General features: G+C 45.1%; 1 long non-coding RNA gene across 4 annotated transcripts in view; it reads right to left on the bottom strand.

Annotated features, from left to right (window-relative positions):
• LOC112544898 (uncharacterized) overlaps positions 1 to 26282 on the bottom strand; it is a 195692-nt gene that overhangs the window by 34082 nt on the left and 135328 nt on the right. For all 4 annotated transcript variants that reach the window (XR_012903374.1, XR_012903376.1, XR_012903373.1 and 1 more), the window contains one exon: positions 25631 to 25879. This is a non-coding gene — a long non-coding RNA (uncharacterized LOC112544898). The remainder of the gene's footprint in view (positions 1 to 25630; positions 25880 to 26282) is intronic.

Raw genomic sequence — 26282 nt, 5'->3', positions numbered from 1 at the left:
AGACGAGCAGTAAATTGGCAAGTGTTCCATTATTTTTACAGTGGCAACATCCTTTTCTAAATTTGTGGGTCACTCTTACTCTCCACAAGCCTCAGATATCAGCCTTTACCTACCATTATTCAATGGCATCAGTGAAAATGGCCAATTCCAGGAGCAGGTACATCCTGAGGCTATGTCTACACTGCCCCCATTTTGCACAAAAAATATGAAAATGAGGTGAAGTGTGGAATATCACTGCACTTCATTTGCATAATTAACGAGGCTCCATTTTTGCACAAGAGGCTTTTGCACAAGAGCCGTTTTTCCTGAAAAAACAGAGCCTCATCAGTTATGCAAACTAGGCATGGCAATATTCCACACCACCTCATTTGCATATTTTTGTGCAAAACTGGGGCAGTGTAGACATTGAGGGTATAAGAGCAGATCTACTTAATGTATGGAATTGAGATTAAAACCCAAACACTGCTGGGGAAAAAATGAAGGTAAGTTGAAGCTTCAAATTTGAAATCTTCATGGAACAGCACCAAAAGAAAGTGCTAGAGAAAGAACACTTTATAATCCAAGAAATGCTTGTTGGATTTCTTGCTGTGCCTGACATATATATGCCTTTTTTAAACAGCCATCCCTGCTCACTAGCTCCTCCCTCATTTGGATATACTGTTTTTCTGTCTGTATGCATATATTCTTTAGGCTCAGGCAGTTAAAAGTTTCTTTACTGGTGTCTGCTGGCTACATGTATCCTAAAACACAACAAGAAAACAAAATGAGACAGATTTTTTGTTAGGATTCTTTCAAGACCACTACGGTACTGCACAGTGTTTCAAAGCACATATTTGGCCACTTACTGAAAACCTCCAGTAACTGCAAATGACACAGTTATGACTCACTACACATATTGCATACAAACACTTCATTATCCATGGAAATTCTCTCTCATTACCACTGATCTATATATGACATGGTGCAAAAAACCTGGAAAACTAACTAAGGAGGAATAAACTGAAATGCAGTTACTGTGATGGGAGGGAGAAACCTACAAGTAAACTAAGAGGGTGGTTAAGAGAGACCAGGTGACACACATCATCTGTATGGGGGCTTTAATGAAACCCAGTGGCTCTGATCCAGAGACCTTTTCATTCAGTGGAGAAATTTCCAGTAGGTATAAACAGCTTTCAGTCAGGCTCAGTATGATTTTGGTGTCTCAGTTACAGAGCAAGGAGGGGATATTTGCTTTCCATAGGGCTCTGCTGAGATCAGACCTCACAGATAGCACTCAGTTGAGAGCACCTCAATCAGAAAGATGGTGCTAAACTGAAGGGAAAGGAACTTCAACAAAGAGCATCAAGAATGACCAACAGAGCAGAAGATTAAGATCTGAGAAAAGATTACAAAACAAGTTTGGGTGAGGGCACTCGGCAACTCCCATTGTGACCCCTCTGGTCAGATTTTCAGAAGAGCTCAGTATTCCACATATTGGCTCTTCTGAAAATCTTATCACCTAGTTTGTTGCCTAAATGGGAGCTGAGCTCTTGAAAAATCTGACTCCAACTGAGGGTGATGAGCAATGAGCCCATATGATCACCTGGCTCATAATAGTCCCTGAGAGACGATTCTGAAGTAGAGGATTGTCAGAATGCAGGGCTTTTTCCAGCCCTACCCTTTCATAGCCCCACATATATCCTCTACTCTGAGTATGCATTAGGAAAATGAGTGGAGCAAAGTCAATTCCTCCTTTAAGGCAGCTGTCCGGATACTTTGCACTGCCTGAACTAGGTGCTTTACAGACAAGTATGAAAACAAGGTCACTCCCCAGAAGAGATTACTGTTTATGACATAGAAGATAGCTATCATTAGTCATTCTTTCATACACAGTACTGTATGGAGTTAGCATGCATCTTCAAAGCAGTTTACAGACAAGAACTATTTAATACATTACTTAGAGGGGTGATTTTTTCTCATTTAAGAAACAGTATTCTCTCCTTCCTTTTTCTTCATTTAATCCTTGCCGTGATAGATTCCTTTCCCACCTGAAACTGACAGAATTATAAATGCACCTTAAAATCTTCAGGAAAAGCCAAGTTTTTAAAGTATTTCTTGACACTGCTGTCACTCTAATAAACTTGTTTTCTGATTAGAAATCCCACTTTTCATAAATTCCAGAGTCAAAATTCTCTTTGTATTGAAACATTTGCAATGGAAACATTTACTTTTTTACAAAATAGTCTCTGAGCCAAGTGCATTACTGGAATGGATGGAGTTACACCTGGGATGTATTCAGTGTTCTGATTTCAATGAACTGACAATGTTTTTAGTAAGTTTTATCACACATTCCCAACATGGCTGTAATTGTAGAATAATAAAGGTAGAACAATCATCAGACAAGCAGAAGCTAAAACTGAGCAAACTGAAACCACTTTATCCAAGTTGTCTGGAAACCAACACAAAAATCAAACCTGTATTTAATAGATCAGTTAGAACCGAACCATACAAATCAAGTTTGAGGAGAGTTAATTTAACCACCTGTCAATTGAGTGCAATGCAATGGTTATGAATACTCTTATTGGGGTGAGAAATATTATATTTGGAAGGAAAGCGATCCATCTGACGCCAAAATTATAATCACCTCCGATAATTACATTTTCAGAGTTGTAAAATTCATTTCTATTGCAACACTGAAATCAGTCAACTCTGCACATAATTTTCTAATACCATTTACATTATTAAACCCAGACTCATTAACCAAAACACAAACAACCATTTTAGCAGCAGTTAATGGCACTTCTAACCGATGATCCTCTGAATCTGATTTAGAAGACAATGTAATCTCAATGGTATACAATGACCAATCCTGCTGAGCAAATGTAATCAGGGCTAAGAAGCAATTATTTAACTCCAATTGGTTTCTTCAGAGCTTTAAAACAGCATCCCAGACAAGAGCACAAAAACCTCACAATTGTACACTGGCTCTCTGGGCCTTTTCCAGCTGGGGATATTATTATGCAATAAAGGTGCTACAACCCTGGATGAGTTTTCCTGGTAGATGTGCACCAGGATGGATCCCCTCAGGATTGCTGGGGGTGGGCAGAGTCTAGGAACTGTCTCTGGAGCTCCATTCTCAGGGTGCAGATTGTTTTTTTAGCTCTCCTACTGAGGTATGGGACTCTCCTCAGTCCAACCTGCTAGGCCTGGAATTAGTACCAATTCCGCCATGTCTCTCCAGTGCAGCGATGGGCAACCTGCAGCCCATCGGGGTTCTGTATGATGCCCGCAAGACATTTTTGTTTACCACTGCCCATGTGCAGAGCTGTTGTCATTGTTGGCTGGTTTCAGTTGTAAATGAAAGTCAGAAGGGTTAATAAAATGGAAAATAAGGCATAAGTATTGCACCCTTTTATGCTGAGGTATGGCATACCCACAATACATTTCAAAGGAGAGGAAGTTGAGAAGAAGGTTTAAGAATAATTGTATCCCTAGATAAAAAGTGCTCCCTGTGAAAGGTACATTCCAGATAAGGACTCACGAAAGGGAGAATACATACCATGAAAGTGACATCAGCAGCAATGTGGAAGAGGATAGCAAACGTCAAGCATTAGGGCAAACACAGAAATACTAATAAGCCCAACATTTTTGCAGAAATGTGCAGACAAAGCAGGAAAGTGGATGAGCTAAAGGTCGAATATGAGAATCCCTCCACTACAGGTAAGCTCTTTATAAACATGCAAATGATAATAGTTACTAAAGATATGCACAAATGGTCTACATACAAACTAAACACAGAAGTGCAAGTGAATGTAATAACCTGAAGCAGAGCAAAACAAAGCAAATATTTAGCTTGAAAAGTCAAATGATGAGACTGAAATCCTACAGAGAGAAGAAGCAAAGGCCAGCTCCGGGAGAGTGAGTGAACTGTCACCAAGGCATAAGAGCTAAACAAGACAAGAGTTTGTCATAACACACCAAGGACGGCAATCAGTCAGGCTTGCACACATATGATTTAGTCAAGAGAGGGAACGCCACAGAGAGAAATCAGAACAGCAGTTCTGGTAACGAGCCGGAACCAGGATGTGCCTCTATCCCAGGAACATTGTGTCCATGGGCAAGTGATGTGTCCCAGCAACAAACAAGATGTAGACAGCCTTATTTGCAGACTAAAAAAGCCAACAGATAAGGTTTGCTTCTCAGTAATCATAGAGGGGGAAAAAGGTGCAAAATGAGGTAGAGCACTGACCCTGAAAAGCTGAATTCAAACACTAAAAGGAAACTTTCCCACATGCCTACAAAGAACAAAATGTTTGCTGAGGTGGCAGGCACCATGTTTTTCAGCAAATTAGTGGCACTGGCAGTGGTTTGGCACACTTCTTGGAACACCGAATGCTCCAGGATGTTTTCAAAACACATTTTGGCACACAATGGCTTTTGAGATTGCTTTTTGGAATATATTCAGTACCAGAAGCCTTTTACCACACAATGTCCCAGAACCAGGGAGTCTCATAGGAGCAAGTGTGTGTGTAGATAACCCAGCAGTCTGATGCAGAACTTCTACTCAGCATTAAGAATGAGTGAAGACTCCTGGGAATAGTGAAAAACTATCTTAAATGGAACAAGGCTATGAGTAAATTTCACACAGCTGAAATTTACTTAGAGAAATTGACCACAAAGGTATTTACCTATTTGCCTGATGAGTCTAAAACTCCATTGACAAAAATATGCAGAGGCCCAAATATTTTTTCTTTTCAAGTAGAGAGAGCAATTTATGTTGAATTGTGGCAGTGAAGCAAATTCACATCCAATTATGCAGCTCGGGCAAATTGCATAGGAAAAATCATTCATAAAGATTCAGAAGGGACATGGAAGCTAACATGAAATACTAAGGACTGGTCTACACTACAGCTGTAAGTTGACCTAAGTTACTTCAGTTAGGCTGGGTCTATACTAGACCCAGAAGGTCAGCTTAAGGTACACAACTTCAGCTATATAAACAACATAGCTGGAGTCAACATACTTTAAACCGAGCTTGGCACCGTCTTCACAGAGGAGGTTGATGGGAGCAAACACTCACTTTGGCTTCCCTTACTCCTCATGATTGCGAGGAGCACCAGCACTGATCAGGACTGTCTGCACTGTTCTATGTAGACAGGAAATGCTCTCCCCCCATCCTACCTTACATGTTTTGGGGAGCTGGAGTACAGAATTCAATTCACCTGGCCTTCTAAAAAGCATTTCTTAAATGTGGACACCAGGGGATTTTTGTGCTCACAGCCTCCTGGGTGGTGAATGAGGGGGCAAAGGAATGTTAACACAAACAAATATCACTTGCCATAGGAACAGACTTACTAGCTACAAGTCTTTAAAAAAGCAACCCAAAAAGCAAAAGAAACAACAACAACAACAAAAGACAAAGACAATGCAAAACACGTGATTTGTTTCTAATGTGTTTAGGTCCAGCAAAAAATAGAGGCGACTGCACGTTATTTTTATTACTGAGTTTGCGATAAAAACTGATAAATAAATTACAATGATTTGGGCATGTGTATGTACGTATCTAATTGTTTTTCCTAAAGTGAATTAAGTATTTTAGGAAAAACTGTCAAGTGTGGCCATCTGTAAGAGTTGGTGGCCGCACTCTGAGACCACCAGACATTTCTTGTGAGAGATACTGTGCTAAATCAACACTGCTGTATCAACTGCAGCACTGCTGATCTAGCTATAAGTATAGACATGCCCTAATATATGAAACATGTACTGAGGATCAGTGCTGCTACTTTTGGACCCATTGAAAGGGCTCAAGATCTCCACAAAATTCTTCAAAAGGAGGGTGGAGATCTGTAGTACTGTAAAGATATGTCAACGAATGGCTCATTGTAACATTTGGTTTGAAAGCCATGACAGCAGCAGAGAATATGTATGTACAAATTAAAAGAGAGTTGGCTGCACAGCTGATTGAAACACACAACACACATTCAGAGAGCCGTTATCAGTGGCTCTTTGTCAAACTGGGAGGCCAAATCAAGTAGGACCCACCGAGATCTGTCCTGACTCTGGTATTAATTCAGTAGTTTTATTGAAAACTAGGATAATGGTGTGGAGAGCATATTTTTAATATTTATGGATGACACCAACATGGGAGGGGTTGCAAGCATTTTGGAGGACAATATCAGAATTCAAAATGACCTTGATACATTGAAGAACTGGTCTGACGTCAGCAGTGCTTACCAGAGGGGAAAAAAGGAATAAAGACATCAAATGCACAAATCCAGAATGAGAAATAACTGGGTGGGCCAGGGCTACTCAACAAACGGCCCGTGGGCTGCAGGTGGCCCGCAACCTGTTTGTTTGCAGCCCGCGGTGTGGTTTGCGTTTACGCAGGGCTCAACACGTGGCCCACAGGTGGATCCTTTGAACATGGTCTCCACTGGGAACACACTGTCAGCCGACGGTCAGGGCAGTGTGTGCGTGTGTGTTACACCCAAGTCTTCAACTGCTGAGACACAAAGTCTCGTTGCAGTGGGCAGCCTAGGAGGCTAGAGGGCGCCCCGAAAAATAGTTTAACGTCTGTCACTTTACTGCTAGGACCGGGGTCCCGTCGCAGAGGGCAGCCAACAGGCTCTCAGACGCCCCGAGTTTATAGGAAGAGCTTATTACACCTTAGATTTCAGCTGCTAGAATTCGTAATTCCTTTGCAGCGGGCAGCCTTGGGGAAAGACTGAAAGGTGCCCCAGTGGATTGTGCCACCTGGGTGTGACACAAATCCAAACACCCAAGCTCTCCCTATATCTGTCCCTAATGACCGGCTGAAGTTCTTTTAAATTGTGCCTGGTTCTGTTACAGCAACTGAAGGAGTCAGGTTAAAACTTAAACAGTTACAGGTTTATTGAGGAAGCTTATAAATCATATGGTTGCAATGGCTAGACATCTCAGAGGGCAAGCAAGATTGTTTGAGATGGGGCAGTCTGTCTGGCTACACACACTCCACAATGGTGAGTCAATATAATGGTCTTCTGTTGCTATGTGTTTTAGTAGTTAAATTCCTGGACTGTCATTGCTCATTAAAAGTGCTGTCATATAGGTGGAAATTGGGTAAATATTGCATTTTATTAATATCAGCAGAACTGATTTAAATGGAGCCTGCGTGTTGTGTGGTCTTGCCTTAATCTTCGTATTCATGCCCGTCAGCGTGAAAAGGTATTTGCATATATTTGCCGAGAGCCACAACTTAAGTGTGGTTGCATGTGCTCTGAGTATCACTGTGGTCCCAGGGCTTCCAAAGTTGAGTAGCCCTGGGGTAGGCAGTAGTCCTGCTGAAAAAGATCCAGGGGTTAGAGTGGATCACAAATTGCATGAGCCAAAGTGATAAATTTGCAACCTAGGAAAATGTCACTCTGAGGTGAGTTTCCAGAAAAGTCATATGTGAGACAGGGGAGGTAAGGGTTCTGCTCTATTCTAGTTTCCCCCAGTATACTCTTAATGTAAAAAAGCGACCTTTCACTGATTAAAGCAGCACCCATGAAAGTCCAGTATTTCTCACAATGAGGAGATGGAAATCATTGGGAAGAACTCACAAAAAGCACTTTGGGATGACGTCCAAAAGAGTAGCTGGGAAAGTCCTATTCTGACCACAATAGAGCAGCGATATTGATGTGGGACCTGCCTCAAGCACACAGGCACGCAACTCAGACTCCAGGTTACTCAGTGAACAGCCAATATTTCCAGGGGACATATTGGCACTACCAAGGAAAACAAAACCACCTCCATGTAATGGACTGTTCTAGCAGCCTTCTAGAATGGTTACCACAGCTGTGATTAAACATGTTAAACCCATCTCTTCACATAACAAGGACCCAGAGAAACCAACAGACATTAGACCATAGTCCAAGAACAGGGAATTTCTGGCTTTTTCTAACAGTATGGATTTCAGCATAAAACATCTAGCCCAAATTACATATAAACAAATACACTAGCAGAATGGAGACTCCCTCAAGTCAAAAATTTGATCAGATAAGTAAGTGATGCAAGAGTGATAAGTAAGTGAGGCATATTTAGTCCCATGCAGGTTTAAAGCAACACCACTGCAATGTGGAAAATCACAGGTAGAATTGCTATATAACTGACATGTAAAACACATTCAATTACCAGAGATGAGACAAAAGTTAAAGCTAACAAGAAATCTCCAAGACATCAGGGAAGTTAAAACAGAGACAAAGTATAACAGAAGCATAAATCTTCCATACAGATTAAGAATGTAAAAGAGCAGTCGATTAGTTGACTATCCGATAAGCCTTGGCTTATCAGGTAGTCGAGTTGACTATTCGCTCCCCCTCCCTTACGGCCTCTATATCAGAGGCAGCAAATGGGGGGAGCAGGAACCGGTTCTGGGGTCTCCCTAGGTGACTCTGGGTTCCACAGAAATGCTGCACAGAGCCTGGGATCAGCTAGGACTCTCCAGCTAACCCCAAGCTCCATGCCGCTTTGAAATGCTGCCGCTTTGATGTACCTCCCTTTACCCCCAATTTGCTGCCACTATCTGATAGAGGCAGCGGGAGGGTGGGAGAGAAGCGACAAGTCATTTGCTTATTGGATAGTCAACTAGTCCTTAACATCCTTAATCCTAACACCTGCTTTAGTCACCAATGAAATTCTGCAAGTATTAATACGTCACCTCCTTGGTGCCATGGCTGGCTTCATGCACCCACCCACAACTCATGAAGGCCCGTGCCTTTCACTTACTCTGGCCACAGCATCTTGATGGCATAAATGGCTTTCCTGGCAGTTATTCAATATTCTTTCCCAAAATCAAAACTACCAAAGGAAAGGAATTGCAACAGAATCGGCCTAGGTCATTTATGACTCAGATTCCAACACAAGATCCTAGTGGGAGGGGCTGACACAGTGGAAGATGCTGGTGTAGGAGAGGAGCGGTGCTGACTGAATGTCCTTCAGGAAGGGGTTCTGGTGGCCTCCTGGCCGTAACTGAGAAATCAGAGTTTCTCTCATACTCACCAGGTAACTGGATACCCAGCAAACCTGGAACACACAGTGTCTCAGAAACAGAGGGGAGATGCCACACAGTGATAACATGAGGAGGGGAAAAGAAGGCGTCAGCAGATCCTCAGCATTTCAAACTTGGCTGGGGATCCAAGCCCCTTCTGAGGTTGGCTCCTCATGTCTCACTGATTAATACCCAGCGAATTACAGACTATTGACCTTCTCCCTAGCTCTCCTTTCTTCACCCACCTTCCTGTTCGGTTTTGGTGATCACCCAGAGTCTGTCACCACCTGCCTTGTAACTGCAGGTGCCTTCATGCTATGTTGTTGTCGCTCAAAGCCTAGACCAGCAGCAGCTAGCCCACAATATAAAGGCCTCACCCTAGCTGAGTTACTCCTTGGAGAGGGGCCTCAACAGCCATTCCAGTCCTAAATCTCCCCAAATCTGTCTACACTGAATTCTTAACTATCAAACACTCAGGCTAGGTCTTCACTGGAGGCTTATTGCTCAAGAACATCTTGTGCAAGGGTTCTTGTGCAAGTACTCTTCCACAAGAACACGTCCACACTGCCATGTGTGAGATGTGTTTTTGTGCAAGAGAATCCATGGCAGTGTGATAGTAATAGCAGTGTGGACCCTCTCTTGCACAAGAAAACTCTGATGGACATTTTAGCCAGAGGGCTTTTTTGCACAAGAAACCCATCACGCATCTACACTGCTCTCTTGCACAAGAGGACTTACACCTGTTAGAAAAGAGTGTAGCTCTTGCGCAAGAAACTCTCTCTTACCACGCTTTACTGTAAAGTGGGCAGTGTGGATGCTCTGCGGAGGAACAGCCCTTCTTGTGCAATAACCCGCCAGTGTAGACATAGCCTCAGTTTTCCCTTCTAGATCATCACCCCCCAATGATGAGAAACAAGCCCTTGATTATCCGTTAACCCAAGGGGCACATGCCCCACACAGTTTGCACAGCAGAGGAAGACCTAAGTAAAAATAAAAATTGTTTAATAGAAAAAATCACAGGTTCCAAGATAAACTAATAAGGGAAAGCAAACTCATACAAGTTACACAGAAGAACAAAGAAACAACCTCAAGTTTTGCTCTTGGGTATCAGCTAAATTTCCTTTTCTACTACACATTTGGTATTGCCTCTGAAGTTTCCCAGTAGAGACAGTACCCTGCTTAGATGTCAGTTCTTAGTATCTGGGTATCCTTCACTTAAAAGGGGGGGGGGGGCTGAAGTATTTCTTTTCTCTCTCTTAGACCAGAGTTTCTCTGTCCCCAAGAACATTGCAATCTAAATTGTAGACTAATCTGAGGCTTTTGGGTGCTACATAAAAGGCAGTTTCTCTCCAGTCAAATCTGCTTTGGCTGTGCAAGGAAGGGAAAATTTAGGAAATGTTGAAGGAAAGTAAACAAACAAGTCTCAAACCTAAACTGGAAGGGCCCCCTGAAAGAGCATCAGAAGAGTTTACTCAACAAGAATTATTCAATCCTTGGCCTCTCTGCTGAGCTTTGGAAACCAATTGGTACCAACTGTGGCGATGTGTGGACAGTAACTGGCCAAAACCAGCATTGTGTGCACCAGTTCATTTTGTAGGCCACCAGTTAGCAATGTTTGTTTCTCTCTACTAGCCTGGGGTTGGACTGGAACCAGTGATCTCAAAGTAAAAGGCTCCCTCCACTCCATTCTCAATTCCTCCCTGGAGAAGAGAAAAAGAAGGAAGAAAAGACGACAAGCCCTTTGCTGGCACTGAAAATTCCCCTGAGTGACAGAGAGCAGTTCTACAGCAATTGCTTTGTTTAAAATGCAAAATGTGGATGTGTTTAGAGGACGCATCAGCATCAATCACTGTGTATGTAAATGCCAACCATGGGGAAGAGCTTCCCCTGTAAGTCACTCCTCGCTGCCCTAATCGAGTTAAGCTAGTGGCTGAGGGCAGTTGGAACGCTGATGGGCTGCTGATAGCACTGTCCCAGGAGAAGATTAATAAAAGGCTGCAGGAAGTGATCAGGTCCAGGTGGGGGACACAGCTGAAGGGAGACAGATGTCTCTTCCACTCTAGCATGCAAAACCCACAGCTACATCATTTCACCCTGCAGAAGGAAAGCAAAGCTTGCAAGTCACTCCTCAAGCCCACAACACACTCACAGAAGAATGCCAGCAAAGCTCACATAAGATGAGCTTGGATATAATGAACTATTTACAGTGCAGGGAAATGAGGCCCGGAGTTCTTCCAGCACATTGCAAGGGGGGGTTGCATCCCACGTGGACTCTGCCAGCACTGGGGATATTTTTGAAAAGATTCCCATCATGGGCTCAGCTGAACTGGGTGCACGAGGGGAAAGGCCCTGACGAGTGATGACACAATTTTCAGCCTGATGCAAGTAGAGAGAGAAGGCAGTGCTGGAATTTGGGGTCAGCTGCAGGCAGGCTGTCTCACCAGCACAGACAAGGCCTCAGCACAGGGCTGCGGACAGAGAGGAGCAGGCATCATGGGTCCAGCAATTTAAAAGGGGCTCTGGGGCATCACCACTGCTACCGTGGCAACAGCAGCAGGCGCCCCAGGTGGCACTGAGGGCTGGCTGCTGGAGGCTACCCCCTACCCACACCCCTTCTGCCCAAAACCCTACCCTTTCTGAGGGGCCCAGAGCCGAACCTTCCCCCACATTGCCCAGGGCCTCCCAGCCACGCCCCAGCATGAGTGTTCCAGCTACAGATGGTTTCCACTGTTAACTGCAGTGCTTTGCGCTCCCCAGTGGAGATGAACGGATGGATTGCTACGGATACCCATTCACATCACACACCCTCCTCAATCAGCCAGAGCAAAAGGGAAGAATGGGAAAGCAGGAGGAGTGCAGATGTCCTCAGCTCCTTTTGCAGGAGTAGGATAGTGCTGAAGGTAATGGGCTGGTGAGGCTGCTCCAAAGATCATTGTGTCCTCCCTGGCATAACTCCATTGTTGCCTACACGTTTGCCCCCATTTCTTGTGACTGTCCCCTCACATCACATGCGCCTCTGAAGCCTCCCCCTTCTCACCTCCTCACTAATTTCCTCCGATCAGACTTGCTTCCATGCCAGCTCCTACTCTTGGGTCAGCTCCAAGTTTTTATGCTATGAAGGGCTTCCCTCTCCTCCACTGAATCCCTCCTTTGATCATACTTCTTTTGCAAAGGCTTCCTTCATTATCTCCTCTCCTTCCACCTCTGTCCTCCTCACAGCCTGAAGTACTGGCCCATGTCTCATGTAAGGCTGAGATGCACTGGCAGCCTGGCAGCTCCTCAGAGAGCAGGAATCTTCTCTTTTATGTGTCTATAAAGTGCTCTAAACATTTATGATACTCTATAAATAAGGATAATAAGGAGTCTGCTGCCGGCAGCTCCAACAGATGCACAGAGAAATTATAGTGCCTGGCCCAGAAGAGGAGAAACCTGAGCAGTGAGGTCATTCCGCTTACTGTGAAGATTTTTTTTCTGTGCAACAGGCTGCCCTTCTATATGGAATCCAGTGCCCATCAAGTCCCCATTGACACCTGGGACATAAAAGCAAAGTCTGTCTTGAGCACACTAAGCAGCCGATTCAGATGCTTTTAATACTGCACTTCTCATTTGCACATTGCACTGAGAGCTCTCGTAAGATAAAATGTCTGGTAATTTTCAATCAATACGTAGCATCATAAAAATAGAAGGATGGAAGAGACCTTGAGAAGGCATCAAGTCTAACTGCTGAAAGAAAACCTAACCCATTCCGGACAACCAACCTATTCTTAAAAACCTCCAATGGTGGGGATTTCACATCCTCCCTTGGAAACCTGTCCCAGAGTTTTAAGTTATAGACAGGTTTGCTTAATAGCTAACATAAATTTCTCTTGCTTCAGATTATGTCCATTCCAGTGCAGCTCTCCACAATGGAGAACAATCTATCATGGACTTCTTTATCATAGCCCTTAACATATTTGAAGACTTATCAGGTCACCCATCCTTTGTTTTTTCTCAAGACTAAATATGTCCATGGTCTTTTTTTAGCCTTTTCTCATAGGACACATTTTCTATAGTTTTTTTTTAAATCTTTTTTATTGTTCACCCCTCTGGATGATCTCTAGTTTGTTCCCATCCTTATCCAACATGCAGTGCCTAGAATTAAACACACTCCAGCTGAAGTCTCCTCAGTGCCCAGGACAGTCAGACAATTGCCTCCTGTGTCTTACATACAACGCTCTTGCTAGCACATCCCAGAATGATGTTAGCCTTTTTCACAACCACATCATGTTGTTGACTCATTCAATTTGTGATCCACCCTAACCTGCAGATCCTTTCCAGCAGTACAACCATCTAGGTAGCCATTCCCTCATTTTGTAGCTGTGGATTTGATTTTTCCTCCCTAAGTAAATTACCATGCACTTATCTTTATTGAATTTCATCTGATTAAATTCTCACCAAGTCTCCAAATTGTCAAGGTCATTTTGAAATTAATTCTAATCTTGTGATCCTAAGTGCTTGCAACCCCTCCCAGCGTGGTGTGGTCTGCAAATTTTATCAGCTCCATAATTTACTCCATCAGCTACATAATTAATGAAAATACTGAATACGGGGACTCAGGACATGTGGAGAAAAACTTCTGGACACCTGAAAAACATCCTATTTGCAAGGATATGCTGGTTCTGGGGATTGGGATATGCACCCAAATGCCCCAGTGGCTGTGTCCTACCTGAAATGAGTTGTTAGTTTCAACCCAGGTCCTAAAGAGGCTAGTACCCACAAGAACCATCTGTGCAACTGACAGGAATCGGTGGAGGAGTGGCATGGGCCATGGGGCCTGAACTCCCTTCTCACTGCTATAAGTCATGTCTCCAGGGCACATCAGCAGGAAAGCCTGGGACACCACCCTGTGGAGCAAACACAAGGCAACGTTGCTTATGCTGTTGTAGCAAGAGCAGGCAAGATGGCAAACGAAAGGAAAAACAAACATTCCAGCACTGTCCATGTTTCCACAGGAATTTATGGGGCTGTCACATTCTGCAGCTCCAAAATGTACCGATACCATCTTCTGATTTTTAAATTAAAACACAGCAGAGATTGTCTCCAGCCCCTACGTTATCCTCCGCTGCCACCCCAAGCGCCCCAGAAATAGCTGTTTGCCTCTAGGTTATCTACAGTGATTCTGGGGAATTGATGGGCTACAGGTCTGCACTTTTAAAGGGGTGCTTGTGGATTGTTTCTTGGAGGAGGCATGGGGGAGAGGGGCAGTAAACTTTTCTCCCAGTTATGTCCTTTCCCAACATAGTCCCCATCCATACACGTACTTGATTCAACTCAGTGCTACACCATAGGCCCTCAAATCAATCTATCTGCCCAGCAGGTAGAAAACTGGGAAAGGCCCCCCTCACAATTTTGCTAATTTTAAATTGAATACTGATGAACTTACTCCGCATCAGCCTCAATAGGAGATTCCCTGAGTAAGGGCTGAGTACAATCATCATGGTTTGGCTCTTTACCAGCAGGCTCTCTCCTTGAATCAGGTCCACCTCTCTCTTCCCAAGCCAGGGTCCTGACTTTTATAAGTCATCACTCTTGGCCCTGGGGATCTGTGGGAGGGACACAGAATTGAAAAGGCCTCATTGCACTTCCAGGCCTGAGTTCTTCATCCGTAGTGGTGGAGAGTGTGTTTGCTTCTCGGATACAAGACATCGCAATGCTGGGGAGGCGGGGGAGCAGCAAGACAGGACTGGGGAGTGGGGGGTGCGAGCGGACGGTTCTGGCTTTACAAGAGGATGATAAATGATAACAGCACTAGGAACAAAACCAAACATCCTTCATGCTGTCAGAGCAATGAAGCCAGCACATAACAAGACATGGGCACAGAGCAGCACAGCGCTTTCCAGAGAGGCGCACAACTATCAAGTTACTTCTGCTCAGAATCAACAGACCAATTCATCTTCCTATGGAACAGGGGCAGGGTGGGGGGGGACAATGCTTCTCTCGGTTAGTTCAGCGCCGCAGCCGCTCCACGGTGTATTGGATGCATCGTCTCCTTTCAGGGTTGGGCCAGTGCTGAAAGTTGGTCCTGAAGGTTCCAGGCTTGGAGATTGTATGCGAGACTTAAGTGTGCTGGTTTGAAAGGCACTGCCTGCTCTTGGGCCCCCCTCTGTCCCACAACCCTCCACACAGGCACGGAGGGGACACGCTACGAGAGAAAGTTCACAGAAACAGTTCAATGCCCCAGGAAGAGACAGACCCAAGAGCACCTGGCCCACTAGAATGTGCTCTCAGCCCCCCGCCCCCTCCCCGAGCTGATCACATCAAACACAAACCCCAGGCCTCCCCGCACTCCACATCAGTGGGTGAGAGATGATGAGCAGGGCTGTTGGTACACGTTATTAGTGCCAGCAGCCAATTTTTCTCATCAAAGGACACAGAGCAGTTGTTTAGGCTCAGAGTCCAACCTCCCTTCACTACATAAAACTTTGCATTTTTCATCTTACAAACATAGTTAATCTTCACCCACTCCAGGAGAGACATGGGTGAATATCCTCCCCTTCCTTTTGCATATGGGGAAACTGAGGTACACATCGGGGATGTGACCTGCCCTAGGTCACAGACAGCAGGGTTTCCTAGTTCCCAGTCCTCCATTTTGCTCACAATTTCTCTTCTTTTTACACATTTTCTCTCTGAAAATGGTTTATCACCTTTCATACCTCATAGTATCTGGTGCAAGACTTTCCACCTTCCCTGTGTCAGACAGGCCCAGCCTCTCCTCACAGGCCCCCAAACTCTGGGAAGGCTCAGAGATGCTAGCAATGGGGTTGGGCCCAAGGCAGGTGGCACTGTAGGCTACCTTCCTGCACTTTGGGGGCAAGAGCAAGGGGAGACGAAGTGGACAGCATCTCTCAAACAAATTATTTTGGCCCAGAAAATGGAAATCCAACTTAAGCAAAGCCAGTAAAAAGAATCCTAAATAGTAACATGTAAGATGGACATTAGATCATGGAGATTCTGAAGCAATTAATCAAATTAATACAAATAATGGAGCCAATGAGAGATCTGGTGGATCTGCTGGATTAACAAAGAAAAGGGGAACAATTAAGGAGGATAAGGACAGTGCACAGAAGCTAAATAGGTTTTGTGCAGATACAGACCCCAGAATTATTCTTTCCAGATAATAAAGACAAGGCACTGTCAGCTAGTGCAATGTCACAAGAAGAAGGTGTTGGAACAAATCAATAAATTAACCAGCAAGATGTGTACAGGACTGGATGATATTCACTCAAGGGTTTCAAAGGACATTAAGAATGAAGCAGCTAATACACGATCTAAATAAAAATCACTATTCACTTAACTGGGGGTCACAAATGTTGACCACTCACACTTCTTTTACACTGCTGGAACTTGGACATTGGAATTATTGTAAGTGACAGAAAAATCAGGCCCATGGGCAGAGGAAAGATTTCCCAGGATGTCATTAGGTGTTCAGGGTATGTATCCAGCTGTTCATTTCCCCACAGCCAGCTACATATCCATTTATCCAGATGCATCAAAGCCGCTCACAACCCCATCACTCTTTGTTAGCCCTGATCAGAACTCTTCAGTGTGACCTTTTTATTCCAAGCAATGATTAAGAGCAATAGGGAAGCCTCCTTAGCCACAGACCTGCAGCTTTGGGATCATTTTGTCCACTCTGACCCTGGTCCTTAACTTGTTCCACTACCTGTTACAACACATGCCAGCTAAGTTCCCCTGCATCCCTTCGACCCTGGTCTTTCCATCTTACTCCTGATACAACAGTTCCCAGATACTAATAACGCAGAGCAGACAAGTAGGCTCTTCAGATGTCCTCCCACATCCCATAATCCTAGACAAGCTTGAAGCTATAGCACAGAATTCTACACATGCTCTAGTTTATCAGGTGTCTCTGCAACTGTGCTGTAAAGTCTCCTCTTGGCCAAGATAGAGTGCTTGGGCCAGCCTCTGGGTTTGAAAAAACAGAAGTGTGAGAGATGTCAGATGATGGACAGTCTCTTCAGCTTGGAAGTTAAAAGGACATCTGCTCCTAAACCGGTACATCTCCAAATTTGCCAAGAGAATAAACAAAGAAGGGAGTCACAAGGGAGACAAGCATAGGTGCTGACTCTGTCGGTGCTCAGAGCACCCACAGAAACAAAATAGCAGGTGCTCACACCCATCAGCTACAGCCATTCAGCAGAACTCTGCAATGGTCTAATTGGGGTGCCCCAACAGCTATTCAGCCAGGCTGCCAAACAGCTGATTGGTGGTTGGAGACAAAAAACTGATCAGTAGCTCAGGTAAGTGCTTGGGAGGGTGTGGAGAGGGGGCAGAAAGAGGCAGGTGGAGGGCTGGGGAAAACAAGAGTTCGGTGCCTGTGGAGACAAAGGTGTTTGAGAGTCCTAGGAGTGGGATGATGCACAAAAGCACAACTTTTATCAGAAGTCCTTGTGATCCCACCCACAGTTTGCTAAAGCCCAGCAGTCCTGGCCTGAAGCTTCCCCTCCCCCTCAATATCCCAGTCTCCTCAAAAAGCTCTGGTAGTGCACCTCAGTCCTACAGTACCTCTTCTCATTCCACTCCCCTCTCCCACACCTAGCCAGCTCTTCCAACATCTACCTACCTTTGGTCAGTTTTCAGGGCTTTCCTTGCCTCACAGCAGGGGTTTTGAGAATTCACATACAACTTCTGAGAATGTGCAAGTCACTCAGGAGAAATGTCCATTAAAATAAATAAGAAAGAAGAAATAAAACGCTGTTCTTGAGCTAAGCTCTTAGGGTATGTCTACACTACCCTCCTAGTTCGAACTAAGAGGGTAATGTAGGCATACCGCACTTGCAAATGAAGCCCGGGATTTGAATTTCCCGGGCTTCATTTGCATAAGCGGGGAGCCGCCATTTTTAAAACCCCGCTGGTTCGAACCCCGTGCAGCGCGGCTACACGGGGCTCGAACTAGGTAGTTCGGACTAGGATTCCTAGTGGAACGAGGTGTACCGGTAGTTCGAAATAGGAATCCTAGTCCGAACTACCTAGTTCGAGCCCCGTGTAGCCGCGCTGCACGGGGTTCGAACCAGCGGGGTTTTAAAAATGGCGGCTCCCCGCTTATGCAAATGAAGCCCGGGAAATTCAAATCCCGGGCTTCATTTGCAAGTGCGGTATGCCTACATTACCCCGCTAGTTTGAACTAGCGGGGTAGTGTAGACATACCCTTACAGACAAACTCTCAGCTAGGATGGAATACTCCTCTCTCACTACGGGCTCATCATATGGTAGCCTTACACTAAGGCAATGTCTACACTGCAATGCTATTTTGAGATACTGGAGTATCCTGAAATAGCTATCCCAGGTCTTCACAGCAAACTCATTATTTCGGGCTCACTATTCTGACATCCCTGTAAACCTTAGTCCACAAGGAGTAAGGGACATTTTGGAGTAGCGGGGTATTTCAAAATTACAAAATAAGCTATTTTGAAATAAGATCAGAATAAGATACGCAATTTGAGTTATGCAAATTGCGTATCTTATTTCGAACTACAGTGCAGTGTAGATGTAGCCTTACAGTGCAGTGTAGATGTAGCCTTACCCAAAAGTGCCCAGCATGTGACCCACTTGCCAAACTTAGCACATGGGGCTGTGTGATGTATCTCAGTGCCCACTTTATTGGTCAGATAAAGAAGAAACTACAGGTACTAAGGTGCACTACCAATATAGATCCTGACATCTGGGTTCTATATGGAGCACTGTATGCAGAGACATGAAGTTTACTACCATGGAAGGAAACCCCTTGAACAAAGCAAATAACAGTCTTAAACAAAGATGTGCCAATAACATGAAAAGTAATGGGAGAGCTTCCAAAAGTGGAGTGACCTGCCCAAGAGCTTAAGACCAGATAGCTGGGTAACTGGTCTCTTATCAGCCTGAAGCCTCCTGGGTATGTTAGGGGCTGGGATTCTGAATTGGGCTTGAGTGGTTTTTGAGGGGAGAGTGGGAGGTACCAGGAGGATTAAGTGTTTTAAAATGTTTAACTCTCCCTGCCCCACTCTCTGAGTTTGGGCAGAGACTAAACTACAAAGCATGAAACGCGTGTTCAAGGGATCCCATTGCTCCATGTCTGTCACAATACCCAGAACGAGACAGTCGCACCACACCCCCCGCAGCTGGATTTGAAGGACTCTAGTTCAGTAGGGTTATTGCTGTTTAGATTTTCATGCAGATTATCTACATCAATAAGCTTTCCATGGGACCCACCTGTGTCCTGAAAGTGACTCCTGTGGTCTGCTCCATGAGTGGCCAGACAACTGACTGTTCCAACTATCTGGGAGCCCAAAACCAAAGAACAGCTTGATGCACAAACAGATACCCCTGTCACCTGCTGTCCCACCGTCCAAGTTTCCTGGACTCTCCTGGGTGTTCTCCACAGCAGGTGCGTGAGCACCCTAGAGAAGCACATACAGGGTTAACTTTCTTGAATTCCTGCCCGGAGACAAATGGTTTGTGTTGAGGAACTGCTGCTGGGAAGGAAGAAAAAAAAGTCTCTTTTTTATTATTCCGAGGTGCATTTTAATTTGCACAAGCGACATTGTGTCTGTGATGGATTACACAGAGGGAAACATTACAGCCCAGCAAGCTCGGCAAGGGGAAAAAAAATAAGGGAGATATGGAGAGGATTAAAAACAACCTATTGCAATGCTGAATTCTGATAAGGGTCCGAGCTGCTTTCAGAATGGGCGCAGGTAGAGTTCAGAGTGCAGTGAAAGAGAGGGACATGGGCAGGGATTGGGGCAAAGGCAACAGAGTACTATCCTGTCCCCTCTTCTTGTCTAACCTATTGTTGCCCCCTTCTGCCCCAATGCCCTGCCTCTTCTTTATTCTCTGCCTCCCCATCTCCCCCATGCCCTCCTTTTGCTCTGCTCTCCACCCTTGCCATTAACCATTAATAATATTTTGCACTTCAAAGATTCTCAAAGTGCTTTGAAACATCAGTGAATTAAGCCTCACAACCACCCTGCATTGTGGGTCAGTATCTTTATCCTGACAGCATCCTAAAGGGCACTACTAGACTTCGGGGTGGGGGGAGGAACTCCAACCCAGTCATATACCTGGGTACATCTACACAGCTGCGTTATTTTGGAATAACATTCGTTATTTTGAAATAACTATGCGAGCATCTACACAGCTAGCCCGTTATTTTAAAATAATTTCAAAATAATGGGTGGCTTATTTCGGCATTTGTAAACCTTATTCCACAAGGAATAGCGCTTCTTCCAAAATAACTATTTCGGAATAACAGTAGTGTGGACGCTCCACTGCTGCTATTTCAAAATAGCTGCTCTCCCAGGCCATTCAAAGTAATTACTCCCCAGTGCTTCCTGGAGCTCAAAATCAAGGTAGCGTGCTCACATTAGGGGAGCCTGTCAGACTAATTCGCAGGCTTCCCTGTGGCGTAGATGCGCTATTTCAAAATAAGCGATTTTAGAATATTTCTTCCAGAACAGTTTATTCCGAAATAAGTGTGCAGTGTAGACATAGCTGCTGAGAGCATACTACCTGCCTCTGGCATTAGCATGATGATTGTCACTTTGTGCGCTCATCTCTTTCGCATCTCCCAGGGACCCCAGAGGATGGGTCCACATGGGCCATGATCTGCAATAATTAGAGATGGATGGAAAGCATGAATCCTCAGCAACTTGTCTTATCTCTACCTTCTTACCTGAGCCAGGCTAAAACCAGTGATGAAATAGCTACTGTAAGAACACAGGGCAATGCACAAGAGCAATAGTAATGCTTTTTATAGCATAAAAGCAGTAGTGTTCAACTCCACACACAGCGAGGCCCAAGGGAGAAACAGATTATGACGACAGCATTTCAGAGATGGAAAAATAAGAAGCTGTTAAAACTGCCCCCCCCCGCAATACATGTGCATTCTGTGTGCGTGAAATCAGACTCCTGTGCTCCTGTGATGCCCAAGTGCACATCTAAAGAATTATTAAAAATGTAATTTATAGTTGTGTAAGCCCACAAAGGCACCTTCCTGAAGGGCAGGCTCATATCACACACAAACCTTAGAGGCGGCTTACAGACCACAGAATATTTGTTCTTTCAGACTAACCCATCCAGTCCTGTATCCTGTCTCCAAGAGTGGAGTCCATTACGGTGTTCCTTCTGGAATACACCTGTGCATCGGGAGTGAAGTGAAAGAGTCCTTCTGAGCCTCTGGAAGCTTCTGTAGTGCAAGGAACCCGTGGCCATTTGGGACGTCAATTGTCATTACACCACACTCCACAGCCACTTGGAATTTCAGTCACAGCAGGGAAAGAACTCAGATCCTTCTACTCCAAAGAGCACACACTCCTGCCACTTGACCATGGGAGAATCTCAGTGAACCATTATATGGCTTCTGATACACACGTAAGCAATTTTGATTCCATAAGTAGGGAGAAGAGTGACATTTACACTACAGCCAATCATTACAATATGTATATTCTCCAAAATGCTGTTTGGGGTCTCAGCCATGGTCTTTTCATTCCCTTTCTCTTTCTGGTAACTAGAGAGGCATCTCCACAGGGATAGTATGCATAGAATTATGGAAGTTGTATTTTGAGACCCAAGGAGACTGGGGACATTTGACAAAAACAAACATGTAGCTCTATAAGCACCCTTAAAAACATGCTAAGTAGCAAATAAAAGTCTAGGAAGTAAATTGAATTAGATATACTTGGTGTTAAATCAAGCTAACAAATTATTTGTGTTGTGTATTGTGCAGATGATTTTGAAGTGACCGCAATAAAGATTTATGTTTTAATGTATACAATGCATCTTATTATAAAAACTCAGGGCACGTCTACAAGACTGAAAAGAAAAAAATCCTCCCAGAATGGCTACAATAATAAACACATAAATAAAAAGAACAGGTCTGCCTCAAAAGCAAACTAAGCCCTGAGCACCCGCAACTACCAGCGATTTCTATGGGAGTTATAGAGGCTTAACATGCCTTTTGATCAAAACCAAAATAACAAACCCCCCACTCTGGGAAAAGTCTGAAGGAAGAGAGAAGCCCAGTGGAATTGCCTTAAGATCAACAAAATTAGGCTGTATTGGGCCAAGCCTATTCTAGAGTTTCTGCTGATGACACTTGCCCATTAAGACATTTAAATGTGTCTATTTATATATGCACACATATGCACACCTATACCCACACCCACTTATAAAATGACAGCACAACAGGGAACTCCATGTTTCAGGTCTTTCAGTGAGTGCAGTTCAAATATCCTCCATTTAAGTACAATTATACTTTTACTTACTGTCACCAACACAAACGTCTCTTGGGCTACGAGAGTCAAATTGGGTTCTTTACATCTCCTACATCACTAATAATAAAGGCTCTGCAGGTCAAATTTTGCTCCCAGTGACACTTGTGCAAGCCACCTGCTACCAATGGATTTTCACAGAAGCATCTGACTGGACTCAGTCAATAGAACATGAGAAAAAAATAAACTATAATCCATTTTATAGCTGCGTTAACACTACAGCACTGTGGAGACTGTGGGAGATTTGTTCTCTATTCTTTTTAATACTGTGTGTGACTCCATTTACCTGCCTACTTTTGTACTGTGAGTTACAGGGACTTAAAGGGCTGACTCATGCTTGAAGCTCTCCTCTCAGGAGACCAGAAAGAGAGACAATGATCTGAATTGACTCTGTCAGCCATTTCTTCACCAATCACACAGGTGATCAGGGCTGCAAAGTACTGTCTCTGCACATGGTGGGCAGATGCCCTTCCTTGGGATAAAGGGGGAAGGGTGGTCTAGGATCAAAATCAAAAGGGATTTGATTTTGTTAAAAAGAAGCCCTAAAACTGGACAAAGGACTCCGTGGGCCTGTCTACACTGCCATATAAGACCTGGCTTAGACTCTGGATTCAGCACAATCCCCTAGTCCAGTGTTTCTCAAAGCGGTCCACGAAACCACTTTGAGAAACCTGCTAATTAGCTGCTCCAGATTGTTTACTTATTGGCTCAGCAGCCATGGAGCCTCGTGGCTCCCATTATCTGTGGTTTGCCATTTGCAGCCTACGGGAGCTGTGAGAAGCAGTGGCCTGGCCCACACTGCTTCTCACGGCTCCCCTTGGCCACTACAGCCAACAGGAACTACAATCGTAAACTACAGCCAACAGGAGCTGCGAGGCATCATGGCTGCAGAGCCGGTAAGTAAACAAACTGGAGAGGACTGGTAGCAGCTCTCTCAGAATGGGTCCATGGACTGCTTTGTGATACACTGCCCTAGTCCATCCTCAGGTATTTATTTAGTGTGTGTGTGGTCATCTCTCCAAATGATGGCACTTCCATCAGCATGATGCAGTTCCTCTAGACCGCTGCTGAATCTAGTCAGCAGGTATTCATTGACAATGTGCATCAGCAATATTGATTGGCTACACAGAGAACTTCTCCTGTCCTCTACCTGTTCAACAGAGACCACGGATGATTGAGCAGGTGGAAACAAGGTGGACAGATTGTGGGGTCAGCACCAAAGGACAAGTTGGGAATTTTAACAGACATCCATTGCTCTTGTCAGAATGTTTCCACCCTGACATCCTGGCATGGCAGATGAGACCATATTGGGCAACACGACAACAAACATGCATCGATGTTTTAAAAAGATCATTGTGCAGTGACAGGCTTGCGTTGGCTCCTACTTTCTCTAGTAGCTTGCCAGAAGCAACCTCTCATCTGATACAAGGAGCAGCAATATTGAACCTTATGAGAGTGGGGGGAGGGGTTCAAAGCTGAGTCCAGATGGGACCCAGGGTCCAAACTATATCACTTTGCAATGTAGATGCAGCCCTGCCAAGATTCAGGTCCTGGGAGTCTGTCAAAAGTATCCCACAATTGCATTGGTCAATTTCCTTTGTCTTCTCCCACAAATAGAAACAGAAGCTCAGTTGTAGCTCTGAGTCAGCATTCAACCCTTCCGTTTTATTTGGACCACCAAGTTGCAAACATTCCTTCAGAGAAGTTTCTGTGTTTGCAACAGAACCGAGCAGAAGTCCTTTAGAAAACATGCTGCTTCATGGTCGTGGGAGCACAACCCAACCGATTAATCACTGGTGTGAGACCGTGGATTATAGTCAGAGCTGGCCCAAGCTACGGGCTGACTGGGCTACTGCCCAGGGCGCCCCATTGTAGGGGGTGCTGCACGGGGCTGCCGAACCTGGGGAGGGGAGGCCGCGCATGCACCGGGCACCCGGAATGGGGTTGCACATGTGCCAGGTGCCCAGGGGTGCCGCATGCCCAGGGTGGGGCCATGCATGCACCCCGCACTCCCGGGGGCGGTTTGGGCCGGCCCCGATTATAGTACGAGTACCACAAATGACCAGCAAACACCAAAGAAACAAGTTGCACTGGAAATTCACTGGACCAGTATCCAATTCAGGATTAGGCGGCTCAAGCCCAAGTACTAGAAATCCAGGAACTATAACCGCATCTTGGGCAACTCGCTGACCTCATGCCTGTTTTAGACAAGTTTGACCAGCTGCTGGGTACTTTGTCAAGCTCAGAGCCAACAGCAATGCACAATGACCTTGCTGGTCCAGATATGATCTAGTGGCCCCAGAATCTAGCATAGGTACAGATGGAAGGCACCAGCTGGTGCTGAATGAGGCCAGCTACATGACTTTGCTGCTGACCACTGGTCTGAGAGGAGATTTGGTTACAGGAGCAGCTGTAGCACATCTTGGGGCCCATTCTCAGAGGAACTTTTTGATGCCCCCACTCCCCAGTAAATGGCCTGTCACAGAACTGACTGCAGAAACAGAAGAGGCAGAAGTGGATCTGGAATCTGATAAGTTTCTGATTCCATTTTATTACTATAGGAACAGGAGGGATTTCCATTCTGAAGCCAATTCACAAAGTCATCACAAGCCCTAGTTAGCAGCATTTACCAGCTCATGGCAGACTGTATGCCAACACCTGGGTGTCCTCCTGCCCCTTCCCATATGTTGAATTCCAAGTGGCGGTTAGGAAACACAAACAAAAAACACTCCCACAGGTGATTTTTTCTTGGAGAAATGCACATTTTTGTTAGGGCCCTTCCTATTTGTTTGTTTTTAAATAACCACCTTAGGCTGCCATCTCTGTAGGCACACAACTCAAACCACTCAACAGTGTCTGAGAACAGTGAACGGGGGTGGAAATGTCTTCCATTTACACAGCTAGTTCATTTCACTCCAATGAAACAGGTGACAGCATTGTTTCTCCTAAACACAACTGAGGTTTTCAATTTTGTCCAGAAATGTGCTGGGGAGGGGGGAATAAGGGATGAGATACAGTAGTGGACTTCTATTTGTTTGCACGCAGTCATAATGGACTAAGCCTTGTGAAAGCTATCACAGCATCCTACTCAGGCCTGCCGACAGAGAGGTAGGAGGGGTTGGGGGCGGGGCAAAGTGAGCAACTGCCCTGGGACCCAGCAAGTCAAACAGGCCTGGAGCTCCACACCCTTTAAAGTACTGCCAGAGCCCCCGGTGGCGTGCGTAGAGCAGTGCTAAAGCCTGGCCCCATCCCTCCCCTTTCCAGCCAAAGCCATGCCCCTTCAGAGAGGGAGGAGCCAGCCCTGATCTTGCCCAGGGGCCCAGAGAGTCTGTCGGCTCACCTGATTCCAATGATCCCCTCATAGCTGCAAACTTTCCCTGTAGCAGTAAGTCCTATAGCATTTCAGGGAAGAGAGTGTTTTCCAGGACCCCTTCAGTAGCTCACCAGCCCATAGCACTCACAGATGTGCTGTCCTGTCACTGTGTGTTTGAATACTTCAGTGGCGTACACTGCTGGCTCCTTGGCTTAACATCTCTCTTCGCCAGCCAGGCACCACAGGAGCTGTTACGTCCTCCAAAAAGTGGAATTCCTGAAATGAGAGAGAAACTTTCATAGCATGGCCACCAACTGCCTGCCCTACCCCAAAACCAAGCTGTTTTGCGATTTCAGGGGGAGGGGGGGGAGAGGAGCTTTGATTTTTAACTTATTATTGTCTTTGCACTTTTTTTCACTGCAATTTTTCACTGGTTGTATCCAGGGAGCATCGGAATCATCCCAATTTATTGAAGTTCAGTTTGGAAAAGTAACATTTCATGTCCTTCAAATTCTACCTGGATTTTTGCTGAGCTCCTGCACTGAGCTATTTGAGACAATCACCCTCCGTGTCTTTCCTACGCCAGGCCCATAGGTGCCGACTCCATGGTTGCCCCAGGGCTGGAGGACCTATCAGCACCAAACTCCCTGACTCTGTCCTCTCCCCTGGCACTTACCAA

Source organism: Pelodiscus sinensis, chromosome 4 (genome assembly GCF_049634645.1).
Source record: "Pelodiscus sinensis isolate JC-2024 chromosome 4, ASM4963464v1, whole genome shotgun sequence".
NCBI classification, from domain to species: Eukaryota; Metazoa; Chordata; order Testudines; family Trionychidae; genus Pelodiscus; species Pelodiscus sinensis.
The sequence above is the reverse complement of the archived record's forward strand: the minus strand, read 5'-3'. Positions and strand labels throughout refer to the sequence as shown.